This window comes from Prionailurus viverrinus, chromosome C2 (assembly GCF_022837055.1).
Source record: "Prionailurus viverrinus isolate Anna chromosome C2, UM_Priviv_1.0, whole genome shotgun sequence".
Taxonomy (NCBI): Eukaryota; Metazoa; Chordata; class Mammalia; order Carnivora; family Felidae; genus Prionailurus; species Prionailurus viverrinus.
In genome coordinates, this window is record NC_062569.1 from 133,397,012 (window position 1) to 133,420,068 (window position 23,057).

The window sequence follows — 23,057 nt, forward strand, 5'->3', positions numbered from 1 at the left end:
AAAATTGTGGAGTTAGGAAGCACCAGGAATCTATCTTGCCTCCCACACAACAATAGCAGTGTGCTGGCAGAATCTGTCTGACAAAACTGTTTTTGGAGCTCTGGAGAGTATGGAAGACTTGTAACTTCCAGGGGAACACTTGGCGGGTAAATCATAGTGAATTTCAGTGAATTTCAGCTCTTAGCATAATAGCAGCTACCCATCTTCCACCCCCTCCCCACATGGCGGTTTGGAGCAGCTTGCAAGCAGCTCGAGAGAACCAAGACTGGCAATAAGGATTTTGTCCCGCAGATATCAGGCATTGGTGCTTTGATCACTGGTTACTGCTTCTGATCATGAGATTGGAGACCCAGAGGTGGACAGCCATCGTTGCACACCCTACCTACTGTTGCAAGTCCCTCACCTTTCTGTTGAAGCAATTTCCAGAAGAAAATGGCAGAAGCCAGTCCCTCTTTTCAACAATTGCCTTAAATATAAATGGATTAAACTTTCCAATCAAAAAAAAGAAATCAGAATAGCGGATCAAAACACATGATCCAACCATATGCTGGCCCGAAGACACTCACTTTAGATAAAAAGATAAAAATAGATTAAAATTTTAAAAAGATGAGAAAAGACAGTCCATGCAAATAGTAACCAAAAGAGAGCAGGGCTGGCATAGAAATATCAGACAAAATAGACTTTAAATCAAAAAAGTTTACAAAAACCAAAGGAGCACATTACATATTCGCAAAAGATTCAATACAGCAAAATACAACAATTATATACATTTAAACATATAATAACAGACTGTCAAAATATATGAAGCAAACATTGGCAGAAACTCAGAAAGAGACAGTTGTACGATGACAGTTGGAAACTTGAATACCTTACTCCTTATAATGAATAGACCATATGTTAAGTCACAAATTAGGTCTCAAAGACTTAAAAAGATACTTATCATACAAAGTATCTTCTCTTACCACAACAGGTGAAGTTAGAATACAAAATAAACCTCACATTTATGGCCAACTGATTTTTTACAAAGATTAACATGGCAATCCCATGGGTTAAGGATAGTTCTTTTCCGTTTCTTGATTAAGAAAAAATGGAGACATGGGGCGCCTGGGTGGCTCAGTTGGTTAAGCGTCCGACTTAGGCTCAGGTCATGATCTCACAGTTCATGAGTTCGAGCCCCACATCAGGCTCTGGCTTGACAGCTTACAGACTGGAGCCTGCTTCAAATTCTATGTCTCCTCCTTTCTCTGCTCCTCCCCCACTCATGCTCTGTGTCTCTCTCCTTCAAAAATAAATAAAAACATTTAAAAAAAGAAAAAATGGAGACAGATGCGAAGGAGTAAACACCATGGTGAAGGGTGGGGATAAGAGCAGCAGTAGAGGAAAGAAAGGCTGAAACGAAAAGTATTCCCAGAAGAACCTGAAGAAGCCACAGTCACACAGGATGGAGTGACAGAAAGCAAGGTCCAACCCCAAAAGCAGTTGCCTTTCCCCCACGCCTTCAAATTTTGGAAATTAAGAACCCACAATGGGAGACATCTAATGTTCATGCAGTGGAAATAGTAGCAGCATAAGGAAATGTTGGCAATTAAGAAAAAAACTTAAGAATGGATAAAGAAAATGTGGTACACACACACACACACACACACACACACACACACACTGGAGTATTACTCAGCAACCAAAAAGAATGAAATCTTGTCATTTGCAACTACATGGATGGAACTGGAGGGTATTACGCTAAGTGAAATTCGTCAGTCAGACAAAGACAAAAATCATATGACTTCACTCACATGAGGACTTTAAGAGACAAAACAGATGAACATAAGGGAAGGGAAACAAAAATAATATAAAATCAGGGAGGGGGACAAAACAAAAGAGACTCATAAGTGTGGAGAACAAACTGAGGGTTGCTGGAGGGGTTGTGGGGGGGGATAGGCTAAATGGGTAAGGGGCGTTAAGGAATCTACTGAAATCATTGCTTCACTATATACTAACTAATTTGGATATAAATTTTAAAAAATAAAAAATAAAGTTAAATCACAAAAAAAAGAAAAAACTTAAGAAAGAGAGGCTCTTAGTGATAAGGCTCCACTGAAAGCCTATACCAAAGACTACTGACAACCAGCGAGTTGATCCTATAGTTGATCCTAATGATGAAGCGATTGCTTATGATGGAACTACAGATGAATTTACTTCCTACTTCAACAAATTTCTCCCAAGATTCTCATAACATCAGAGAGACATCATGAGAGAACAGTAGGACTCAGTGAACAGTATTCCACAGTTACACCAAAGTCTCACGTTTACTACAGAAGAGGACTGGCTCTGAAAAAAAAATTATTCCACAGTGCATTTCAAGAGATTTCACAAATCTGATTGTTATTAATGAAGATTGTAAAACACCAAATGGATGAATTCTAAGTCACTTGCCAAGTGGCCCAACTGCTCATTTTAAGTTTTTGTTTTTGGTTTTTGTTTTGTTTTGTTTTGTTTTGTTTTGTTTTGTTTTGAGAGAGAGAGCACAAGCAGAGGTGGGGGCAGAGAGACAAGGAGAGAGAGAGAGTCTCAAGCAGTCTCTTTACTGTCAGTGCAGAGCCTATCGTGGGGCTCAATCTCATTAACAGTGAGATCATGACCTGAGCCAAAATGAAGAGTTGGACATTCAGCCAACTGAGCCACCCAGGTGCCCCTCACCACATTCTTGCACCTAGACTATTGCATGCAGCATTCCTGTCACTTGAATACTTCTTCTTCCCTTCCATCCTCCAGCTGATGCCTATTGAACTCACTCTTCCCCAGCTTCTCCCAATCATCCTACAACTCCAAATCATGTGTCCACCAAAGTACTGCCATATCCCCTAGCACTTCTCCATAAATGAATAAGAGCTTCTTTACTTCTCTTTACCACCATTAAAATGTAAACTAAGAAAGAAAGTTGGGACTTTGTTCATCACTAAATTCCCAGGGCTTACAGAGAATCTATCCCCTAGTCAAAACTAAGTATATATTTGGTGATTGAATGAAAGGATGTTATTGTGCTATCATTTGAATAATTTATGGCAAGCCCAAATTTAATGTGGATTAATTTTGAGGCTATAAAATGTTTTAAATATATTTATTTTCCTATCTATTCTTTCACTCCTTTCAATGTACGGCAATTTCAGAAAGTATATTTGTGAAAACTCTCTAAGCCATTACCAGCCTATCCAGGAGTTTCGGATTATGAAAGCATAGAAGGCCAACCAACACAAAATAAAAAAACCTCTTACTCCCACTTAGCTACCCACACATTTTAACATGGGGTCAAAGCCAAGTTGGGGAAAATGTTTATTCTAACCAAATCTTCAAAACCTGCCATGGAGAAGAAAAGGACAGGATCCAACATTTCTGGACTTGACTTCTGATAACTGAGTCCCTGGTCTACATTCCAATATAAAATATTTTAGGCGCGCCTAGGTGGCTAAGTTGGTTAAGCATCTGACTTCAGCTCAGGTCACGATCTCATGGTTCGTGGGTTCGAGCCCTGCGACGGGCTCTGTGCTTACAGCTCAAAGCCTGAAGCCTGCTTCAGATTCTGTGTCTCCTTCTCTCTCTCTGCCCCTCCCCCACTCTCTCTCTTTTTCTCTCTCTCTCTCTTAAAAATAAATAAAACATTAAAAATTTTTTAAAAATATTAAAAAATTTTTTTCAACGTTTATTTATTTTTTGGGGGACACAGAGAGACAGAGCATGAACGGGGGAGGGGCAGAGAGAGAGGGAGACACAGAATCGGAAACAGGCTCCAGGCTCTGAGCCATCAGCCCGGGGCTCGAACTCCCGGACCGCGAGATCGTGACCTGGCTGAAGTCGGACGCTTAACCGACTGCGCCACCCAGGCGCCCCTAAAAATATTTTAGATATGCTCTTGTGCTACCTAAAACATATTTGAGGGGCACCTGGGTGACTCAATTGGTTGAGGGTCCAACTTTGGCTCAGGTCATGATCTCACGGTTCATGGGTTTGAGCCCTGCATCGGGCCCTGTGCTGACATCACAGAGTAGAGCCTGCTTTGGATTACTTGTCTCCCTCTCTCTCTGCCCCTTCCCTGCTTGTGTGCTCTCTCAATAAATAAATAAATAAACATTTAAAAAAGAAACATGTTTGAATTTTTCCCTTGTTAGCTCTCAGTTCTTAAAATGAAATCAGATAGATCATTGTTTGTAACCCATTGCAGTCCTCTTGTCCAATAACTAGCTGACTATTTCATTTGGGACTAATTACTAAAAAGAGATTAAAAATGAAGCATCTGTAGTATCCCACAGCTAGTTACAAGTTGGGAACTAGTCTACCTTTAAAATTTTAAAAGACATCCATGATGTCTATAATTTCTAACATCATTTGTAGAAGTTCGTTTTTTCTTATTGAAGTATAATTAATACACAGTGTTATATGAGTATTAGGTGTACAGTATAATTACTTGGCTTCACAATTTTATACATTAGTGTTCATTAGGATAAGTGTACTCTTGATCCCCTTTATCCATTCCCCACCCACCCACCTCCCCCTGGCAACTACCAGTTTGTTCTCTGTATTTAAGAGTCTGTTTTCTGGTTTGTGTCTTTTTTTTCCCCTTATGTTCATTTGTTTTGTTTCTTAAATTCCACATATGAGTGAAATAATATGGTATTTGTCTTTCTTTGATTGACTTATTCCACTTGCATTATACTCCCAGTCCATCCATGTTTTGGGAAACAAGGTCTCATTCTTTTCTATGGCTGAGTAATATTCCATTGTGTGTGTGTGTGTGTGTGTGTGTGTGTGTGTGTGTGTATATATATATATATATATATATACCATTCTTTATACATTCATCTCTCAGTGAATACTTGGGCTGCTTCCATATCTTGGCTATTGTAAATAGTGCTGTAATAAACATAGGGGTGCATATATCTTTTTCAATTAGTGTTTTCATTTTCTTTGGGTAAATACCCAGTAGTGGAATTACTGCATCATATGGTAATTCTATTTTTAATTTTTGAGGAAACTCCATATTGTTTTCCACAGTGGCTGAACCAGTTTGCATTCCCACCAACAGAGCACAAGGGTTCCTTTTCCTCCACATCCTTGCCACTACTTGTTATTTCTTGTGTTTTTTATTTTGGCCATTCTGACAGGTATAAGGTGATATCTCACTGTGTAGTTCTGCTTTGCATTTCCCTGACGATGAGTGATATTGAGCATCTTTTCAGTGTCTGTTGGCCACCTGGATGCCTTCTTTGGATGCCTTAGGGAGCATCCCTATATATTAACCATTTTAGCAAGAAGATAATTGATCAAGTTAAATAGCAAGAAGATAATTGATCAAATTTGCCTTGTTTAGAACAATGCCTCATAGGAAACTCTAAGAGGAAAATGAAAATTCTTCTGAGGGATTTCTTTTAAAAAATTGTGTTATTGTAATGAGTTATAGCAACTTTATGTAGTATAGAGCTATTTGTCTATCTCATAATATTTAATTATTTCCTTTTATTGAATGATGGACGCATTCATCCTCTTGTTCTCTTTTTCCTCCAATGGAAAAAGTAAACTGTTTTTACTGCTGCAAACAGGAAAAGCATCAAAGTCTCCAATACCTGCAGTTCACTGAAAGAATTCTATCCAGCTCCATGAGATTCTGTTCTCATAAGCCATACAATAACTATAGGAGTGTTGGTATTTACATCCTCCTCATTTAATTAGTCAGCTTCAAATTGTAAATAGAGGATATCCCAAACGTCTATTTATACAAGGAAAGACACTTCAAATAGCTATTCCTGGTTTTGTTTTTTTTTTTAATCTACACTTCATCCTATTTGCATGCTTTTCTTTCTTCTGAATTTAGGGGAAGAAAAAATGGTTAATACATACATATAACATCTTTATATCAAAATTAAGGAAAAATATCTTAATCATTAGAATCCTTGTTTCTGAAACTGCTCATATGGTCAAAGTTAGTATTCATAACTAACTGCCTTCTTCTACTACCAATTCCATAGCCTCTTTGCCTTCAGTAAGCTCCTCAAGTGGTCATGGTTCTTTGCCTGGAAAGGTTACCCAAATCTTCATCCATCAGGGATCTGGATTATTTTAGGTTATAATTTCCCACTGACTTAAATCAGAAGATATGGAAGTGATAAGTGGCACCTATGGGGATCTCCTGCATTCCAGAAATACTCATTCCTGCCCCATTAGATAGAAGCAACCTAATTACCTCTTTTTAGTCAGGATCAATCACCCCAGCCAGGAGAGTGATGCTTTTCTTTGCTTATTGATTTACTGGCCTGAAGAACAGTCAAGTGGCAGACTCAACTTCCAATTTAGGGGATCCATTCCTGTATTCTCTAGTTCCCTTGGCAACTAAAATTTGTAGACCAGTAGAGCTTCAAATTGTGGGAAAGAGAACAAAAATATTGCTAGTGGATCTCTATGGTTAACAGTGTAAAGATCCACTCCCATTTCTACCCTTTGATTCCCAGAACTCTGAATCCTGGCTACGAGAGAAATAATACCATATATTGGTCTGTTTTAGAACATGTACAGTATCCTAGAGAAAATTATCATGGACTTGCAAGGTATTGCCACCTAGCTGGTACCATAACAGAAATTGAAAAAGCCATTCCATTATTCTGTGAGGCCAATTGCTTCAGGATAAGGGGAATTTGGTAAGAATAGTGAACCTCGTGAGCACGAGCCCATCACTAAACTTCATTTCCTGTAAAATAAGTTTAAAATGGTTAATATATACACATAGTATATTCATATCAAAATTAAGAAAATAAAGAAAAAATTAACTAGGGGAGCCTGGGTGGTTCAGTCAGTTAAGCGTCCAACTTCAGCTCATGATCTTGTGGTCGGCGGGTTCGAGCCCCGCGTCAGGCTCTTTGCTGACAGCTCAGAGCCTGCAGCCTGCTTCAGATCCTGTGTCTCCCTCTCTCTCTCTGCTCCTCCTCCACTCATGCTCTACATCTCTCTCAAAAACAAATAAACATTAAAGAAAAAATTAACTTGCTTATTACAATCTTAACCGTAATGTCAGAAGAAATGTTTTATGGAATGTCGTGACTATTAACAAGATGTTCAATAAATTCCTAGATGTAGCTTTGGCAAAAGTATTTCTGGAAAAATGATAAATTGATGTCCATTATAAAGATCTATTCCAGTGAGAATAATGCCACCTCTTCTATGATATAAGTGGTGCTATGTAATCCAACCTGCCACCAAGTAACATGTTGGTCTCTGCTATTGGCAACTTGAATACTCAATGGTGTCTGAACCCAGATGGGCCTTAGTCAGTGGAAATCAGTGTTGCTGAGCCCATGAATAATCTACTCATGTCACTATAGTTACTTTGTTCATGAGCTTGACGAACAAGAACAGAAGTGTTTAAGAGGTTGACTTATGTTCAAAGAACAGGTCATCTTCTCCACATATTATTACAGTTTTCCTCTGCAACAATTGTTCTTTGGTGATCATACACATGGGACACAAATATAAACATTCTGTGCCCGTTCTGAGAAATCTATTGATATACTTTTTCCCCTATTCTTTGTGTCACTGATTTTCCAATCATGTGCTTTCCAAGCCTCTAATCCCATCAAGCCAAGTTATTAGCTTTCCATGAAATATAGCTCTGTACCTACAATCATCTCTCTAAGCACAGTAAACAAAGTCCACAGAACTGCTTGATGTTCTGCCAACTGGGAATATTTTCCTACTCTACTGACATTCAGGGTCACTCCATAGTGGGTTATGGTGCTGTAGCCATCCATATTTTGGTGGTATCAGCATAACATGAACAACTGTCTTCCTCAGCTAACTGGTCATGGTAAAATTCCCATTGGACCATATGTACAGACTGAGAAGAAGGAGGCAGTGTAGGAAGAATTTGGGCCATGGCCATCTGAGCCATTTGCATATGCAGCTTACCTTGGACTTCAGTACCTGCTTAAGCCTAATCTCAATATACACAACTTCTGTGACAGTGATTATCACAAACTTAATCAGGTGGTGATTTCAGTTGCTGCTACTGTTCCAAATATAGTTTATTTATGAAACAAATCAACCCATATCCTGGTACCTAGCATGCAGATGGCAAATGATTATTTCTCTACACCTATTGTTAAGGACCATCAGAACCAGTTTGCTTTTAGCTGACAGAGTAGCAATACACCTCCACTGTCTTTTTTCAGGGCTACTTAAGTTCTCTAGCCTTATGTCATAATTTAGTCTGCAGGGACCTTGATCATGTCTCCATTCCATGGGGCAACACACTGAATCATTACATTGGTGATAGTGTGCTGATTGGATAAAGTGATGAAGAAATGACTACAGACACCTTGTTAGGACACATACATGCCAGAAGGTGGGAGAAAAGTCCCACAAAACTTAGTGAACTGAGTAGTGAAATTTCTAGAGGTCCAGAGTGAGGTACCTCCGGATAACTTTTCTTAAGAAAGGACAAGTTTCTGCATGTTTCCTCTTCTACCATGAAGAAAGAGGTACAATGCCTAGGAAGCCTCTTCAGGACTTTAGAAGTAACACATATTGTATTCAGGTGTGTTATGCTGACACAATTACCAAGTGACTTGAAAAGCTCCCAGTACTGAAAGATGCCAAGGATAAAAGAAAGCCCTAATACAAGTCCAGATTTGTCTACAAGCTTGCCACTTGGGTAAATCTAGGGTATGTGATGTTACTAGAAGAGTCAGTGGAGGAGAAGGTTGCTATATGAGGGACTCTGGCAAATCCTATAGGCAAATCATAGCACAGTGACCTTTAGGATTTTGGAGCAAAAATATGCTATCCTCTGTACATAACTGTTTCATTAAAAATTGGGTATCACTATATTGTACACCTGAGACTAATATAACACCGTATGTTAACTATAGTGGAATTAAAATTTAAAAACTTAATAAAGAAATAAGGGGCTCTTTTGGCTGGCTCAGTGAGTGGAGCATGTAACTCTTGTTCTCAGGGTCATGAGCTCGAGAACCTCATTAGACGTAGAGCCTACTTAAAAAAATAAAAATAAAATGTGGTACCTGGGTGGCTCAGTTGGTTGAGCGTCCGACTTTGGCTCAGGTCATGATCTCACAGTCCATGAGTTCAAGGCCCGTGTCAGGCTCTGTGCTGACAACGTGGAGCCTGGAGCCTGCCTCAGATTCTGTGTCTCCCTCTCTCTGACCCTCCCCCATTCATGCTGTCTTTCTCTGTCTCAAAAATAAATAAACATTAAAAAAAATTTTTAACAAAAATAAATAAAAATAAAAAATTATAATAAAATAAAATTGGGAGATTTTAATAAAGATCCAGATATCTTATCCATCTTGTAAAATCTAGCAGTGATGGGCATGCATTTCCCTAGCATATGCACCCTCCAGTGTTTTCCTTATACCCATAATGCTTTATTTATTCATCCTTAATTTACTTACAGGATGAATAATATTCACAGTAATTTTGGAATAGGTGTTTAGGTCTCCACATACAGAGAGAAGGATCCAAGTTTATCCAGATCTTGAGTGGCAAGGAGACTTCATGTGACATCTGATCCACAAAGCAAAAAAGAGACATTTATTCAGAGGATATGGAGTTTTACTGTGGACACCAAGAGAGGTGGATCAGTGGGTTCTGTGGTAACCTTAAAAGAGGAGAGGCAGCAAAGGCAGGAGAGAAGTCAGGCAGACCCCACCCTAGGACATCATCTGTCACCCCACAGTATGACCTCATCTTTACTAATTTCATCTTTCCTAATAACAGTCCTATTTCCAAATAAGTTCACAATATGAGGTACCTGGGGTTAGGACTTCAACATATCTCTAAGGGGGACATAATTCTACCCATAACAAATGGGTAAACCGCTGACAAAAACAAACATGCCTCAACATGGCTTCCCCAAAAAGCAGAGCCTGGGACAGGACTTGTGAGCAAGTTGGATTAAGTATCAGAAGGGAAGCCTTAGCTTTTTGGGGGACGTGATCCCAGTTAGCAGGACTGAGGAGATGAGAGTGAGGCAGTGAAGGAGGAAGAGCCAATATAAGTGTATGTTACTGAGGTTGCCACCGTGGACACAAGCAGCCTGATTCTGCTTGGACTTCCAGAAAAGTATACAGAATGCTTCCCAGAAGTATGTGCTAGAAGGATGAAAAGCAGGAGCATTTATGAATCAGCTCTGATTCCTCATAGCTGAGGGGACAGTAAGGACGTTAACTCCCAGAGATGTTGACCTCCTCACACTTAACAAGCCAATGTGCATGAACAAAGTGAGCTCCCAGGGGTACCACTAGCATCCAAGAGTTCCTGGGCAGAAAGCAGAGATCTGTAACTGTCAACCTAAAGTGAGTGAAAGTGTGCCCAGAACTCTCTACTACAGCCACAGCTAAATCAGAGGTATAGCTGAGTAGACATGCACTGGGCCACCAGATTCTCTCTCCAGGGGACATGGAATTAGGATTCAGAATCTTTAATCAGTTGATTGGTGACATATGAACAGGCAGGAATTGTAGGTGCCTACAAAAGCCAAATTAGATACATGATTTTGTTCTGAAGAAACATAGCAGACATACAGCAACATGAATATGAATAAAGCAGAATAAAGCAGACGTACAGAAGTTGCAAAGAGCAGAAAAAGCGTGCTTTCTCTGACAAATGGAGCTAGACAAGGGGTCCACTTTGCTGCCTGACTGCTCTCTAGTTTCAAGGTTCCGCTCATCTGCCTCCATTGATGTCTACAGGACAAACTCAGTACCCTCCCAATATATGCCTCTTTTTGGTTTGTAGCCCAGATGTCATATGAAGCTTCCCTGCCACTCAAGATGTGGATAAACTTGGATCCATCTCTATACATATGAGATCTAAACACCTATTCCAAAATTACTATGAAGACTCAGATTACTATGAATATTATTCATCTTGAGAAGGATGAATCAGTATAGCATTACGAGTCTAAGGGAAAACTGGAGTATGTGTATGCTACTTATCTGATTATAGCCAGGGAAATGCATGCCCACTATTGCCACATTTTACAAGATGGACAAGATATCTGGTTCCCTATTAAAATTTCTCCAATTTTAAATGATGTCATATAATTCACATATTTTAAAGCACTCTGCAGACTAATCATGTCTGTGTGCCAGATCCGGCCTTGTGGCTCTAGTTTCAACATCTGTCACATTCCTGGAGGTATCGCTGCCTCCAGTCTCCTGTGCTTTCTTCAGAATGATCTGACCTGACCATCTTATGCCTCATGTGAAATTCTCTCCTTTCACTGATTTCCACAGCAGAAAACAATCTCAGTAAGAATTACCCACAGGGGCACCTGGGTGGCTCAGTTGGTTAAGCATCCGACTTTGGCTCAGGTTATGATCTCACAGCTTGTGGGTTCGAACCCTGCATTGAGCTCTGTGCTGACAGCTCAGAACCTGGAGTGTGCTTTGGATTCTGTGTCTGCCTCTCTCTCTGCCCCTCCCCTGCTCGCACTCTGTCTCTGTCTCGTCTCTCTCTCTCTCTCTCTCTCTCTCAAAAATAAACATTAAAAAATTTACATAAGAATTACAAAAGAACAAATATTATATGACTCCACTCATTTGAGATATGTGAGTAATCAAATTCATAGAGGCAGAAAATAGAATGGTGGTTGCCAGGGACTGGGGAGAAGAAGGGAATGAGGATTTGGTGTTTAATGAGTACTGACTTTCTGTTTGGGATGATGAAAACATTCTGGATCGTTGGTCAACAGTGAATGTTCTTAATGCCACTGAACTGTATATTTTAAAATGGCTAAAATGGAGGGATGCCTGGATAGCTCAGTTGTTTAAGTGTCCAGTGTCCAACTCTTGATTTCAGCTCAGGTCATGGGCTCATGAGATCAAACCCCGTGTCTGCTATCAGTGCAGAGCCTGCTTGACATTCCCTCTCTCCCTCTCTCTTCCCCTTCTCCACTTGGGCAAGCATGCTCTCTCTCTCTCTCTCTCTTTCTCTCTGAAAATAAATAAACTTTAAAAAATAAAATAAAATGGCTAAAATGGTAAATTTTATGTTATGTATATTTTACTGCAATTTTTAAAATTAAAGCTTTAAAAATTGTGAATTTAAGGACTTCATTAACAGTTTAGAGAAGTTCGAAGGAAGACTCACATTACGCAAAGGCAGACTTCTAGCCTCTGCTTTCTCCTCCCATTGCCCTGGGCATACCAAATTCCAACTCTATTACGAAGATCGTCATTTTTCTAAATAAAGACGCTTCTATGCAACAATTATCCTGGTGATTGCTATTCGAAAAATAAAATTGTCTCATTAAACCTAAGTTAGACCGAAGGAGTTTCTGATTTTGGGGGACAAACATTATCTCTGACTAAAGCACAAGTACTTATATACATTTTTTCTAGAAAGAGTGAGATAATCTTTCTTAAGACAATCTTTAATTTATGCATGTGTCATATTATCCTATGAAAGTTGTAGCATAGTGAATGGGGCCTATCATACGTTAATATTTCCATACCCCTGAACCATGTTACAGCAGAGATAGAAAAGATGAGGTGTTGGAGAACTATTAAAATAGAACTTTCATCCTCCGTCTTCTAAATTAGCAGTGTATTAGAAAGCCGTGCCTGGATATCTGAAAACAGCAGAAAGGAGAGCTGCCGCCTCGCTAATTTAATACCAAACTCCCAGGAGAAGTTTGCTGTCAGAGTTTTATCATGTATTATGGGGACAAGTATTGGCAGTTTTCCGTGAGATGCATATAAGCTTTTATCTCTTCCCTAGATCAGGTCATGTGACTGATAGCTGGATCCTTACATAGGCTTTTACCATCCTTTTAGTAATACACTTGGTGATTGAGTGGAGTCCCATAAATCTAGTCCAGAGTTAATGACCCAATGGGGGTTTATCCTGTTGATCCCCAACCATCTACCACACGTGTACATTAACATTTCATAAAAGCTCTACTCACAGGTCGCCTGAAAGCTTTCTCATATAGAGACTAGACTCTTCAAAGCTTTCTCTGATTCTCAATAACTGAAAATAGTTGTTATCCCTTAATAATAATTCAAAAACAGAAGATGACTAACTTCTATTCTGCACTAAAATTCCACAATATTGTTATTCAGGCAACGATATAGAGTTGTTAGTAGGTGGCCCTGACTTACGATTCTTAATTCTTACCTAGTCCTATAGAATAAAAAAATATCAGTAATTGAAGACTGTTTAAATGTCAGCTAATCCAGGAGTTACAAATTGCTCATCTACAGAGTAAATCTGGTTTACAGAGATGTGCTGTTTAGCAACACAATCTTTTTAAACCTTTGGAATTATTTGCCACATTTTAAAAGGTAGAGATTGCAGGGGTTCCTGGGTAGCTCAGTTAGTTAAGTATCTGACCATTGATCTCAGCTCAGGTCTTGGTCTCAAGGTCATGAGTTCAGGGTCTACACTGGGCTCTGCACTGGGCATGAAGCTTACTTTAAAAAAAAAAGGGGGGGGGGGCGCCTGGGTGGCTCGGTCGGTTAAGCGTCCGACTTCAGCCAGGTCACGATCTCGCGGTCCGGGAGTTCGAGCCCCGCGTCAGGCTCTGGGCTGATGGCTCGGAGCCTGGAGCCTGTTTCTGATTCTGTGTCTCCCTCTCTCTCTGCCCCTCCCCCGTTCATGCTCTGTCTCTCTCTGTCCCAAAAATAAATAAACGTTGAAAAAAAAAATTAAAAAAATAAATAAATAAAATAAAATAAAATAAAAAAAAAAGGAAAAAAAAAGGGGGCAGAGATTGCACATCAATATCAAAGATCTGGCAACACTAGCCTACTGTTCCCATGTAGTAATGATGCGCTGAAGCCTGGAAGCCACTGATGTCTGTGGGCAGGACGTGCGTCCTCCACCTTGCTATGGCGTGTTGTCTATCACCACCAATTCAGCTAAGTATGCTGACTGGAGTTTGTAGGCATTTGAAATTTTCACTCATGTCATTTTAGAAATTATAAAATATGAGATTAAACAGTGCTGAAATGACTCTCTTAAAAGTGAAAGGGGCAACTGGGTGGCTCAGTCGGTTAAACGTCCGACTTCAGCTCAGGTCATGATCTTGCAGTTTGTGGTTCAAGCCCCATTTGGGCTCTGGGCTGACAGCTCAGAGCCTGGAGCCTGCTTTGGATTCTGTGTCTCTTTCTCTCTCTCTGCTCCTCCCCTGCTTGTTCTCTGTCTCTCTTTCTCCCACACACAAAAATAAATATTAAAAAAATTTTTTTTTTTAAGTGAACAGACAAAAAATGATAAACGTACCTGATGCCAAATTTTGTGTCTATACAAATTTCTTGTGAACTCTAGAACTTATTCCTCATGAAATGTTGCAGTGTTCTAAGGGACATGGTTTGAAAAAATCTGTACTACACTATTTCTTCTTTTAAATTAAAAAAAAAAAATAGTGGGGCACCTGGGTGGCTTAGTCAGTTGAACGTCTGACTCTTGATTTCAGCTCAGGTCATGATCTTGCAGTTTGTGACATCGAGCCCTGTGTCAGGCTCTGTGCTGATAGCTTGAGATTCTTTCTCTCCCTCTCTATTTGCCCCTCCCCCACTCTCTCTCTCTCAAAATAAATAAATAAACATTTTTAAAAAAATAGTAATTTTTCATCTCTACTTCTAACACAAGATTTAATTTAAGCAATAAATGATCAAAAAATAATTAGTAAGAATTAATCAGAAATAAAGATTGTCTAAATCTTTCTTTTAAAGTTTATTTATTTTGAGAAAGAGAGAGAGAGAGAGAGAGAGAGAGAGAGAGGATGAATGTGGGAGGGGCAGAGACAGAGGAAAAGAGAGAATCCCAAGCAGGCTCCAAGCATGGAGCCTGACACAAGGCTCGATCTCACAAATGGTGAGATCATGACCTGAGCTGAAATCAAGAGTCAAACGCTTAACTAACTGAGCCACCCAGGTGCCCCAGATTGTCTAATTCTTATGCAATATTATATTCCAACAGTCTGATAGGCTTTATTTGTGGTTTCTAATTTCTAAATGATAAACTTGGTTAGAATTTTTTAGTCTAACAAACTTGACCCCCAAAAAAGAAAACATTAACAAACAGATGAAATGCACTTTTTTTTTCTGTATCTTGAGCCATTTCAAATAATGACTATGTTTTTGTAATATGAAATGTGTGTCTATTTGTTCCCTTGTATTGGAAACAAGCTTACTCCTTAGAGAAAGAAAGAAAGAAAGAAAGAAAGAAAGAAAGAAAGAAAGAAAGAAAGAAATAAGGAAAAAAAGAAAGGGAGATAGGGAAAAGAAAGTAAAATACTAAATGTAGAGGGGCCTAAGGATTGCTCTATATGAAAATCCTCCATTTTCCCCTGTAGATCTAATCCGCACTTCTCTCTCTGTCCCAAGGAGCTGATCTATAACAATATCTCCATGGCTTCTCTCTTTTAATTGGCTTCTATCAATGGAAATCCCTGGTAGGAGCATTTATGGAGGCAAGAGAGTAAAACCTAGTATACTTATTCCTTTAAATCTCTTCTTGCAATGTCACCTTCAGCTGGCTGTAGCCTCCATCCAAATGTCAATGCCCCATTTGTAATGATACTCCATACAACTTTTTCTTTCCAAGCTCTAAAAACCATTGTCTCTCCTTGTTGCTTTAGACCTAGGGGGCAATGACATGTAGGTTGCTATTAAGCTGCAGATCAATGAACCATTCCTTATGGTTTCCCTTCTTGCACCTTTGTAAATAAACATTCCTTGAACTTCCTATTGAATACGCTGTCCTTACTGAGACCCAGACTGATAACAAGAGGCACATTTCATTTGTATAATATTTTTAAAATTAAAATAAATGAAGTGAAATACTAGAAGAATATAAATAGTATGCACAATTACTAGAAGAAGCCAAAAGGAACTTCAGCTGTAAGCAATTTATCAAAAGAGTTTTCTAAACACAGTTTCCTCTCTCAGATGAATTATAGTAAGATCTGTCAATATAATTCTTTCACCTCCACCAAACATATTTTGGCTCTTTCATCATCTCTTCTAAAGATGTTTCCCCTTTATTAATTTAATATATACACTGTTCCATCTTTTCCAATCTATAAGCCCCATTTCCTAGAAACATTTATTCTTCCCTTATGTCATTTTTGCATTTTACTCCCATGTCTTTTAATAATACACTTCTCATCCTATTTCCTGATTTATAAATTTTAGATATAATCTATTATAATAAATGAGGGATGAGCTGGCTTACCACCAACCCCCTTACAACCAGTTGTTATATTTCTATTTTGTGTTCCTCATGTATCTTTCATAAAATACTAATATCTCCATTCCTTATTTCACCAGCTGTGAACAGTATATTTTAGAGCACTAAACCAAATGCATACCTTGGCCAAATACCAAGGAAAACCCCAACATGCTGCATCCATAATTTTTCTTCCCAGTTTTAAAATGATATTAATGACCATAATTTTCCTTTCAGCATTACACTGTTCTTTTCCCCTACAACTACTATCATCTACACGATAACTTTTGCAACGTTAAGATTAATAGTATTTATATAGGATTAATTCCTCCATGCTTTATCTGTAAGTTGATATAAAAGATGTAAGTCGATAAGAATATTAAGAATATAAATATGATTCCATGCAGGTCCGAGCAGTGTCGATTGATTGTTGTCATGTGGTTTTCGCAGGTTTTGCCTTCAATTTTCTAATTGCGGTGAGTTTTTCTTGCCTGTATCTCAGTACCAATGTGTATAAAATTATAAATGTTCTATTGCATCACTCTTTCTCCTGATGCGTCAGTTTGGACTGGCTGAATGCCAGGTCTGCCTCCTAACTGCATTTCTGGGCTTTCCTTTCACTGTTCTTCTAGAGACAAATTGGCTCCACTATTTCAAAGGATGCCAAAATGTTTTCTGTCTTCATTTTCTTTCTTGTTTGGATATAGTCCAAACTCAAATAGCTTTCCTTTCAGGTAGAGGAAATATTTTATAAATCTTGTGACATTGCCCATTTTAACTTTAAAGTAGTTCTTCACTGTCTTGTAACATCCAATAGTGTTGATGGGAAACGTGATACCAGATTTGTCATTTTTCTGTGGGTCATTTTTATTTTTTCTCAAGAAAACTTTGAGTCTTCTCTTTATCCTTAGTAATCTGAGTTTTGACAATAATGTGTCTAGGGGTGTCTTCATTCCTGTGCTGAGAACTCAAGGCAATCTTTATTTATTTTAAGATTTTATTAAATTCCAGTTAGGAGGGGTGCCTGGGTGTCTCAGTTGAGCGTCCAGCTGTTGACTTCAGCTCAGGTTATGATCTCACAGTTAATGAGATCAAACCCCACATCAGGCTTTGTGATGACAGCATGGAGCCTGCTTGGGATTCTCTCTCTCTCCCTCTCTCTCTCTCTGCCCCTCTCCTGCTTGTGCACGTGCTTTCTCTCTCTCCCTCTCTGTCTCTCTCTCAAAATAAACATTAAAAAATTATTTTTAATAAAATTAAACATTAAAAAATATATTCCACTTAGTTAACATAGAGTGTAATATTCATTTCAGGCATACAATATGGTAAATTAACACTTCCATGCAACACCTGGTATTCATCACAACAAGTGCATTCCTTAATCCTCATCATCTATTTAACCCATCCTCCACCCACTGACCTTCTAGTAACCATCAGTTTGTTCTCTATAGTTAAGAGTCTGTTTCTTGGTTTGCTTTTCTCTCTCTTTTTCTCCTTTGCTCATTTGTTTTGTTTCTTGAATTCCACATATGAATGAAATCATATGGTATTTGTCTTTCTCTGACTTATTTTGTTTAGCATAATATCCTCTAGCTCCATCCATGTCATTGCAAATGGCAAGGTTTCATTCTTTTTTATGCTGAATAATATTCGTGTGTGTGTGTGTGTGTGTGTGTGTGTGTGTGTGTGACAACTTTTTTATCCATTCCTCAGTCAACGGGTGCTTGAGCTGTTTCTATAATTTGCCAATTGCAGATAACGCTGCTATAAACATCAGGGTACATGTATCCCTTTCAATTAGTATTTTTGTATCCTTTGGGTAAATACCTACCTAGTAGTGCAATTGCTGGATCATAGGGTAGTTCTATTTTTAACTTTTTGAGGAACCTCCATACTGTTTTCCAGAGTGGCTGCACTAATTTTCATTACCACCAACAGGGCAAGAGGGTTCCTTTTTCTCTTGAATCTTTTGTTGCTGATTGTAGCCATTCTGACAGGTGTAAGGTAATATCTCATTATAGTTTTGATTTGCGTTTCCCTGATGATAAGTAATATTTTCATTTGTCTGTTGGCTATCTGCAGTCTTCTTTGGAAAAATGTTTGTTCATAACTTCTGCCCATTTTTTAATTGGATTATTTGTCTTTTAGTGTTGAGTTTTATAAGTTCTTTATGTATTTTGGATATTTTGTCAGATACGTCATTTGTAAATATCTTCTCCCATTCCATAGGTTGTCTTGTCATTTTGTTGATTGTTTTCTTCACTGTGCAGAAGCTTTTTATTTTGATGCAGTCTCAATAGTTATTTTTGTTTTTCTTTCCCTTTTCTCAGGAGACATATCAAAGAAGTCACTATGGCCAATGTCAAAGATAGGTATTAACTTTTGGTAGCATTTGCTTTTCAAGCCATCTGGTCCTGGACTTCAGGTTGTTGGGATATTTTTGATTACTGATTTAATTTCTTTGCTGGGTATCAGTGTGTTCAAGTTTTCTATTTCTTCCTGTATCAGTTTCAATAACTTATGTTTCTAGGAATTTATCCATTTCTTCTGAATTGTCCAATTTATTGGCATATAGTTTTTCATAATATTCTCTTATAACTGTGTTTCTGTGATATTGGTTGCTATTTCTCTTCTCTCATTTGTGATTTTATTTATTTGGGTCCTTTCTCTTTTCTTTTTGATAAGTCTGGCTAGAGGCTTAGCAATTTTATTAATTTTTTCAAAGAACCAGGTCCTGGTTTCATTGATCTGTTCTAGTGTTTTGTTTTGTTTTAATTTTTATATCATTTATTTCTACTCTAATTTTTATTATTTCCTTCCTTCTGCTGCCTTTAGACTTTGCTTTTCTTTTTCTAGCTCCTTTAGGTGTGAGGTTAGTTTGTTTGAGATTTTTCTTGCTTCTTGAGGTAAGACCTGTATTGCTATATACGTCCCTCTTAGAACAATTTTTGCTGTATCCTAAAGGTTTTAGAACTTTGTGTTCTCATGTTCATTGTTTCCACATACTTTTTACTTCTTTAATTTCCTGGTTGACCCATTTATTGTTTAGTAGCATGTTGTTTAACTTCAATGTATTTGTGGTCTTTCCAAATTTTTTTCTTATGGCTGACTTCTAGTTTCATAACATTGTGGTCAGAAAAGATGCAGGGTATGAATTCATCTTGTGTATTTGTTGAGGCCTGTTTTGTGACCCAATATGTGATCTATTCTAGAGCATATTCCACATGCATTTGAAAAGAATGTGTATCCTGCTGTTTTAGGATGCAATATTCTGAATATATCTGTAAAGTCCATCTAGTCCAGTGTGTCATTCAAAGCCATGGTTTCCTTGTTGATTTTCTGTTCATTCAAAGCCATGGTTTCCTTGTCGATTTTCCGCTTAGATGATCTGTTCATTGATGTAAGTAGTGTATTAAAATCATGTACTATTATTGTGTTATTATCAATTAGTTCTTTTATGTTTGTTATTAATTGCTTTATATATTTAGGTGTTCCCATGTTGTATGCATAAATATTTATAATTGTTGTATCTTCTTGTTGAACTGTCCCCTTTATTATTATATAGTACTCTTCTTTGTCTCTTGTTATAGTCTTTGTTTTGAAATCTAGTTTGATAACAAAGTATTGCTATTCTGTCTTTCTTTTGACATCAATGTGCATGATGAATGTTTCTCCATCCCCTCACTTTCAGTCTTTAGATGCCTTTAGGTCTAAAATGAGTCTCTTCTAGGTAGCATATAGATGGGTTTTGTGTTTTATTTTATTTTATTTTATTTTATTTTGTTTTATTTTATTTTTTATCCATTCTGACATCCTATGTCTTTTGATTAGAACATTTAGTTCATTTAAATTCAAAGTAATCATTGGTAGATATGTATCTATTGCCATTTTATTACTTGTTTTGTGGTTGTTTCTGGAGATTTTTCTCTAATCTTTTCTTGTCTTTCTTTCATGTTTTGCTGATTTTCTTTAGTGATATATTTGGATTTCTTTCTCTTTATTTTTTGCATGTTTATTAATGATTTTTTGATATGTGGTTACCAATAAGTTTGTATATAACCTCTTCTGCAAATAGCAGTCTATATTAAGTTGATGGTTGTTTAAGTTTGAACACACTCTTTGATCCTCGCCTCCCCACATTGGTCTTTGTTATTATATTTTATATCCTTTTTTGTGTGAGTTCCTAGACTTTTACAGAAATATTTTTTACTGTAGAAATATTCATTTTTACTACTTTTGTGTTTCCTGCCATTATACTGTCACTTTTCGTCTCTCCTTTCCACTCAAAGAGTCCCCTTTAGTCTTTCTTGCAGGGTTGGTTTAGTGATCACAAACTCCTTTAGTTTTAGCTTATCTGGGAAACTCTTTATCTCTCTTTCTATTCTGAATGATAGCCTTACTGGGTAGAGTATTCTTGGCTGCAGATTTTTCCCATTCAGCTCTTTGAATATATCATGCCACTCCCGCCTGGCTTGCCACATTCTGTTGAAAAATCTCTAGCTGGCCTTATGGGATTTCTTTTGTAAGTTAATGACTTCTTTTGTCTTGCTGCTTTTAAGATTTTTCTTTATCACTATATTTTGCAAATTTAATTACTGTATCTCTTGGTGTTGGGCTGCTTTTGTTGATTGTTATGGGAGTTCTCTGTGCTTCCTGAATCTGGATGTCTTTCCTTCCCTAGATTACAGAAATTTTTGGCTATTATTTCTTCAAATAAATTATTTTCTCCCCATTATCTCTCTTCATCTTGTGGGACTCCTATAGTGTAATGCTATTATGTTTGATGGAGTCACTGAGTTCCCTAAGTCTATTCTCATTTAGCATATTTCTTTCTCTCTTTTGTTCAGCTTCATTGCTTGCCATTAGTTTGTCTTTATTTTATCATTACTTTGTCATTAATTCATCCCTCTGCTTCTTCTAACATGCTGTTCATTGCATCAAGAGTGTATATTGCACTCTTCATCTCTGATTGACTCTTTAACTCTTTTATCTCTTTAACTCTTTAACTCTTTTATCTACATAAATCATTTGAAATTTTTCTATAGAGGAGATCTGTCTCTATTTCTTTCTCTTTCTTTCATCATTTATTTATATTAGTGTGAATTCATGGGTATTTATTTTATACTTTTAGCTACAAGTCAACGCTATATTTTTGGTTGCTCAAATTATTATAGCTTTGGCTATTGGCAGCTCTTGCCCCAGGGATTTTTGAACTGGTAATAGGAGACTTTCTGGGTGGCTGAGTATATTTTATATAAAACTCAAAAGTTGTTAGAAACCAAATTTTTCTGCCAGAATAGAGAAGTGATGGAATTAGGTGTGCAGAGAAAACAGAAATAAAAAACCACCCAAAAGTCTAAAGCAGATACCTTTATCCCCTCACTTCTTTTGTTAGACATATATTCTGAGTCCCTGTTATCTCATCATGAGGTTTTGTGTACCATTTCAGTTTCTGCAAACAAAATCCCTCTTTTTGCTTAAATTAGATCTATTTTTTAAAAAAAAAAATTAGATCTATTTATTCAACCTTAAAGTTAAAACTAACCTAAAGAGTTAAAGCTGCAGAAAGATAACTGCATTATTTAGGTGAGGTCACAGGTAAAGAAATATCAAGTAATGGCTATTAATATGATCCAATTGATACACAGAGGTCCAGGCTTCAACTGTGTTCCCCTCAGTTCATATCCCATCTATCCCCTCAGTCCTGCCTCAGAGGCTCTGATGACGACTGCTCCCAAGATGCTCAGCTCTACCCATCCCTGGAATCAATAAGATCCAGACCAGGTGGTACATCAGGAGTCCTTGTCCTATAAGTTGAATTTAGACACGTTGGAGTCTGAGTAAGCCCTTGGCAGAAGCTTCCCAAGCTGACCCTAAAAACTAGCACTGCCCAAAGGACTCAAATCAGGAGTCCCTCTCCTCTAGATATCTCAGGAAATTTGGTGCCAGTTGGGTAGAATTTGGGATTCCTTCTTTATTTTGATCTCAATCTCCTGGGATGCCAGCATCCCTTCTGCTGCTCTGGTCAGTTTTCCAGTTTGATGGGAAACATTCCTACCACCTCCACCTTGCTTCACTCCCTGACTCCACTCGAGTTTTATTTTCTATATTTTTGGTACCATTTTCTCTAGTGCCTGGTGGTAAGTCCCAAAATAACACATTGGCACTCAGTGTTTGTATATAATACTATACAGTATGATGACAGTATATTATTTAAAGAGAAATTTCATTCTATTTCAAGAATAAACTTGTAAGGTAGATGTTATTCCCATATCATAAATTAGGAAACTGTCATTCAGAGAGATTCACTGACTTGTCTGACACAATATCTGGTGAATATGGGATTCAACCAGTGATTTCTGATTCCCAGAACCATGCTCATTCTGCAATGCCATACTGTAGGCATTAACAAATTATTGAGTTAAGCTGAATTTCTATTCTCTAGTGGAAGGGAATATATAGTGACCTTATGTGTCAGCCTTCTTAGCATAGCCAAGAAAACCATTAGATATGCATATATAACCAACTTAGTTGGTTGTCCATCTATAACACATCTATGTCATCATTTTACAGAAATTCTTACAGGGTGAATTTTTCCTTTCACATATAAATTTTGGTAGGTATGAGAAAGCTAGAGAATAAACCTGATTCGTTATTGTTAATTATTTGTAATAACAACTGAAAACATGATTTCAGTGTTATCTTCTTTAGTTAAACTATAATTCAAAACAATGATAGGCACTTTAGGAATTGGATTAGATTTTGTTTTTAATTGGAAGCTAAAAGTCAGCTCCACTAAAAGGTATATAGAGGGCTTTAGT

The 23,057-nt window shown here is 37.7% G+C and overlaps 1 pseudogene; it reads left to right on the forward strand.

Moving 5' to 3' along the window:
* Positions 1-1,345: 1,345 nt before the first annotated feature.
* Positions 1,346-23,057, forward strand: part of LOC125174533 (ribosome production factor 1-like) — a 43,303-nt pseudogene continuing 21,591 nt past the window's right edge.